Genomic DNA, 5,000 nt, shown 5'->3' on the forward strand with positions numbered 1-5,000 from the left:
CTAGGGTAACGGAAGCTTGGACCGGGCCCGGGGAGCAGGTGTGGCTGGCATCATCCACTACGCTGTTGGCGCGTAGTTTTCCGCGCACCCCTAGTAGTAGTAGTTTTCCGCCCACCCCTAGGGAACCCGGTGATGCGGGAGCTCCCTTCCTGCGGCCTAGCGAGTGTCTGGGTGCCTGTGATGGGGTCCATCGGGCCAAGGGAGGCTCCCCCAACCTGGCTGGGATCAGAAGCGGGGACCGGGCCAGGTGGGGGCATGGCTGGCTAAGTGCTTTCCACTGCGTAGTAAGAGTTTGCGTAGGGCTGGGCGGAGTGCCACTCCGCAAAATTTTGGAAATTTTTTTTTGTGGAAAACGGCGGGTCCGTGTGCCCTGGACAGGGGTCCCTTGTGCCTGGGCAGACTCCCTGATCTCCCCGGCCTGGTTGGAGCTTGGGAGCCCTGCAGCCCCGGACCCCTGCAGCCCAAGCCCTGCAGTCCCCGAGCCCCCGAGCCCTGGAGCCCCGGAGCCCCGGAGCCCTGCAGCCCTGCAGCCCCGGAGTCCTGCAGTCCCAGAGCCCCGGAGCCCCCAAGCCCTGCAAGGGCAGGCTGGAGCCCTCCCGCAGAGGCTCTGGGCCGGCAGATTGGCGTCATTTCGGTCCCGGCCATCTGGTCGCGCCTCTCGCCTCGGCCATCTGGTCACCCGCAATGCTTTCCTATGGAGCGACCAGATGGCCGGACTTCCCTGGAAGTCCCGATGAGGTGCCATTCGCCTCCCGGATCCCAGCGAGGGCTCCAGGAGGTCGGGCACTTTCGCGCCCTGGGTCCCCTCTGTCACCTCGAGTGCACGGAGTACAAGAAAGGGGGGTAATTTTCCTCCGGATTACTAGGGGCAGGGTACGCCCGGACACCCCTCCAAGGCTGGTGGTTCTCTGCCAGGGGGACCAGATGGGCTATGCCTGGGTAACACCACCCGGGGCTTCCTTCCTCCAGGCCAACGGCATGTCAAAGTGCCCAGGACGGGCTCCATGCGTCCCCCGGGTCTCTAGGCCAATGGCATGTCAAAGTGCCCAGGACGGGCTCCATGCGTCCCGGGCAGAGCCAGCCGAGGTTCTGGGCGCTGGTGTCCATCGGGGCCTGCAGAGGCTCTCCCTGGCCTGAGTAGGGTCTGGAAGCTAAGCCCCAAGCCCGCCAAGAGCAGGATGCCGTTTAGGCGCCGGTCGAGCGGGCGAGTGGATTTGTAGAGCCCTGGCCCCAGCCAAGCAGGTTCAGAGCCTCCCCGTGTCAGACTGACGCACCTGAGGGCCCACTGGAGGCCATGCCCGGCCCCCGGCAGCGCATGGGCAGCATATCCCCAGACCTGGTGACCTGGCAGACTGGGACCTGCTGGCAACCTGGCCCTGCCAAGCCCCAGTTCTCTCCCAGGGCTCGACAAATCGACGACCAGATGGCCGGGCTTCCCTGGAAGTCCCGATGAGGTGCCATTCGCCTCCCGGATCCAAGCCAGGGCTCCAGGAGGTCGGGCACATTTGCGCCCTGGGTCCCCTCTGTCACCTCGAGTGCACGGATTACGAGAAAGGGGGGTAATTTTCCTCCGGATTAGTAGGTGCAAGGGTATGCCCAAACACCCTCCCGGGGCTGGTGGTTCCCTGCTGCGGACCAGATGGGCGATGCCCGGGCAACACCTCCCAGGCACCCGGGGCTCCCTCCTCCGGCCCGCAGAGTGGCAAAGTACCCAGGACGGGCTCCTTGGGTCCAGGGCCCTGCAACCCCGGAGCCCCGGAGCCACGGAGCCCCGGAGCATTGCAGCCGTCGAGCCCTGCAGTCCCCGAGCCCTGCAGCCCCCGAGCCCCGAGCCCCGAGCCCCGAGCCCCGAGCCCCGAGCCCCGAGCCCTACAGGCCCTACAGGCCCGGGGCAGGCAGATTGGGCGTCATTTCGGTCCCGGCCATCTGGTCGCCCCTCTTGCCTCGGCCATCTGGTCGCCCGCAATGCTTTCCTATGAGGGCGACTAGATGGCCGGACTTCCCTGGAAGTCCCGATGAGGTGCCATTTGCCTCCCGGACCCCAGCAAGGGCTCCAGGAGGTCGGGCACGTTTGCGCCCTGGGTCCCCTCTGTCACCTCGAGTGCACGGATTACAAGAAAGGGGGGTAATTTTCCTCCGGATTACTAGGGGGCAAGGGTATGCCCAGACACCTTGCCTGTGCTGGCGGTCCCCTTCCGGGGACCAGATGGGATGTGCCCCGGGCAACACCTCCCAGGCGTCCAAGGCTCCCTTCTCCGACCCGACCCGCGGCGTGGGGAAGAGCCCGGGACGGGCTCCATGGGTCCCGGGACGGGCTCCATGGGTCCCTGGCCCTGCAACCCCGGAGCCCCAGAGCCCTGCTGCCCTGGAGCCCTGGAGCCCTGGAGCCCTGCAGCCCCCGAGCCCTGGAGCCCCGAAACCCCGGAGCCCCGGAGCCCCGGAGCCCTGCAGCCCCGGAGCCCCGGAGCCCCGGAGCCCTGCAGCCGTGGAGCCCTGCAGTCCCCGAGCCCTGCAGTCCCGGAGCCCAGGGGCCCCACAGCTCCTGAGCCCTACAGGCCCGGGGCAGACAGATTGGTGTCATTTCGTTCCTGGCCATCTGGTCGCCCCTCTCGCCTCGGCCATCTGGTTGCCCGCAATGCTTTCCTATGGTGTGACCAGATGGCCGGACTTCCCTGGAAGTCCCGATGGGGTGCCATTCGCCTCCCAGGTCCCAGCGAGGGCTCCAGGAGGTCGGGCACTTTTGCCCCCTGGGTCCCCTCTGTCACCTCGTGTGCACGGATTACAAGAAATGGGGGTAATTTTCCTCCGGATTGGTAGGGACAAGGTATTCTGGGACCCCCCTCGGCCTAGCGGTCCTCAGCCGGCAGCTGGACATGCCAGGATGCCGCCCCAGCCCCGGATCCGTCCCTGGGCCTGCCGCGTGGCAGGAAGCCCTGGATGGGGTCCGGGGGGCCCGGCCGGGCCCCGGGTCGTGTGCCACGGCCCTGGGCGCCGTCCACCGACATGCCACACTGCCAAAGCCCCGGGATGGGGCTCCGTTGTGCCCGGGGAGCCTCCCCTCGCTCGGCTGAGTTCAGCAGCTCCGGCCGGGGCCCCTGAGGGCCCGGGGAGGGCGGCCTCCCCATCCCGGGCTCTGTCCTTGGTCCTGCTGCGTGGCAGGGTGCCCGGGACGGGGTCCGGAGGGCCCGGGGAGGCTTCCCCTGCGCCTCCGGGCCCGGGAGCCCCGGCTGGGTCCAGGGGCCCGGCCGGGCCCCGGGTTGTGTGCTACGGCCCTGGGCCCCATCCACCGACATGCCACCCTGCCAAAGCCCCGGGACGGGGCTCCATTGTGCCCAGGAAGCCTCCCCTCGCTCGGCTGAGTTCAGCAGCTCCGGCCGGGGCCCCTGAGGGCCCGGGGAGGGCGGCCTCCCCATCCCGGGCTCTGTCCATGGTCCTGCTGCGTGGCAGGGTGCCTGGGACGGGGTCCGGAGGGCCCGGGGAGGCTCCCCCAGCGCCTCCGGGCCCGGGAGCCCCGGCTGGGTCCAGGGGCCCGGCCGGGCCCCGGGTTGTGTGCTACGGCCCTGGGCCCCATCCACCGACATGCCACACTGCCAAAGCCCCGGGACGGGGCTCCATTGTGCCCAGGAAGCCTCCCCTCGCTCGGCTGAGTTCAGCAGCTCCGGCCGGGGCCCCCCGAGGGCCCGGGGAGGGCGGCCTCCCCATCTCGGGCTCTGTCCATGGTCCTGCTGCGTGGCAGGGTGCCCGGGACGGGGTCCGGAGGGCCCGGGGAGGCTTCCCCTGCGTCTCCGGGCATTAGAGCCCAGGCTGGGTCCAGGGGCCCGTCCGGGCCCCGGGTCGGGTGCTAGGCCCTGGGCCTCCGGTCCCCAACCCGCCCTTTCCCTGACGCCAGCTCACTTTTTCGTTGGGGCATAGAGTGACATAGGCTGGCTTGACTTTCGTGCCCGGCCATCTGGTCTCTGGGATCCCCTCGGCCATCTGGTCTCCAGGATCCCCTCGGCCATCTGGTCTCCAGGATCCCCTCGGCCATCTGGTCTCCGGCAATGCTTTCCTATGGGGGCGACCAGATGGCCGAACTTCCCTGGAAGTCCCGATGAGGTGCCATTTGCCTCCCGGATCCCAGCGAGGGCTCCAGGAGGTCGGGCACTTTCGCGCCTTAGGTCCCCTCTGTCACCTCAAGTGCACGGATTACAAGAAAGGGGGGTAATTTTCCTCCGGATTAGTAGGGAGAGGGTCAGACAGACCTCCGTGTGGTCTTGCGATTCTGAATCAGGGGAAGGCAGGACCCGGGCATGCCCGCCGGGGCCCCCAGGGGCCTGGGTACGTACCTGCCGCTCAGCCCCCTTGCCGATGGGCCTTTTCCTCCGAGTTTGCTCAGGCAGGCCTCCGCGAGGTCTGGCCATGCTGAGACGGGGCCAGGCAGCACCCGGGCCCGCCTGCCGGGGCCCCCAGGGGCCCGGGAACGCACCTGCCTCTCAGCCCCTTCCCGACGGTTCCTTTTCTCCGAGTTTTTTTCTACAGTCCGACCTCCGATAGGTCCGGCGGTTCTGAATCCGGGGAAGGCAGGACCCGGGCCCGCCCGCCGGGGCCCCCAGGGGCCCGGGTACGCACCTGCCGCTCAGCCCCATCGCCGATGGGCCTTTTCCACCGAGTTTGCTCAGGCAGGCCTCCGCGAGGTCTGGCCATGCTGAGACGGGGCCAGGCAGCACCCGGGCCCGCCTGCCGGGGCCCCCAGGGGCCCGGGAACGCACCTGCCGCTCAGCCCCATCGCCGATGGGCCTTTTCCTCCGAGTTTGGTCAGGCAGGCCTCCGCGAGGTCTGGCCACGCCGAGACAGGGCCAGGCCGCACCCGGGCCCGCCTCACGGGGCCCCCAGGGGCCCGGGTATGCACCTGCCTCTCGGCCCCTTCCCGATGGTCTCTTTTCCTCGGAGTTTGCTCAGGCAGACCTCCGTGAGGTCCGGGGATGCCATGAGATGGTTTCCCCCGGCTGTACTCTCTGATC

The 5,000-nt window shown here is 68.9% G+C and overlaps 1 protein-coding gene across 1 annotated transcript in view; it reads right to left on the reverse strand.

Annotated features, from left to right (window-relative positions):
- The window catches only part of SH3TC2 (SH3 domain and tetratricopeptide repeats 2), a 169,982-nt gene that overhangs the window by 100,975 nt on the left and 64,007 nt on the right, over positions 1 to 5,000 (reverse strand). The window lies entirely within an intron of this gene.

This window comes from Lissotriton vulgaris, unplaced genomic scaffold, assembly GCF_964263255.1.
Source record: "Lissotriton vulgaris unplaced genomic scaffold, aLisVul1.2 SCAFFOLD_778, whole genome shotgun sequence".
NCBI classification, from domain to species: domain Eukaryota; kingdom Metazoa; phylum Chordata; class Amphibia; order Caudata; family Salamandridae; genus Lissotriton; species Lissotriton vulgaris.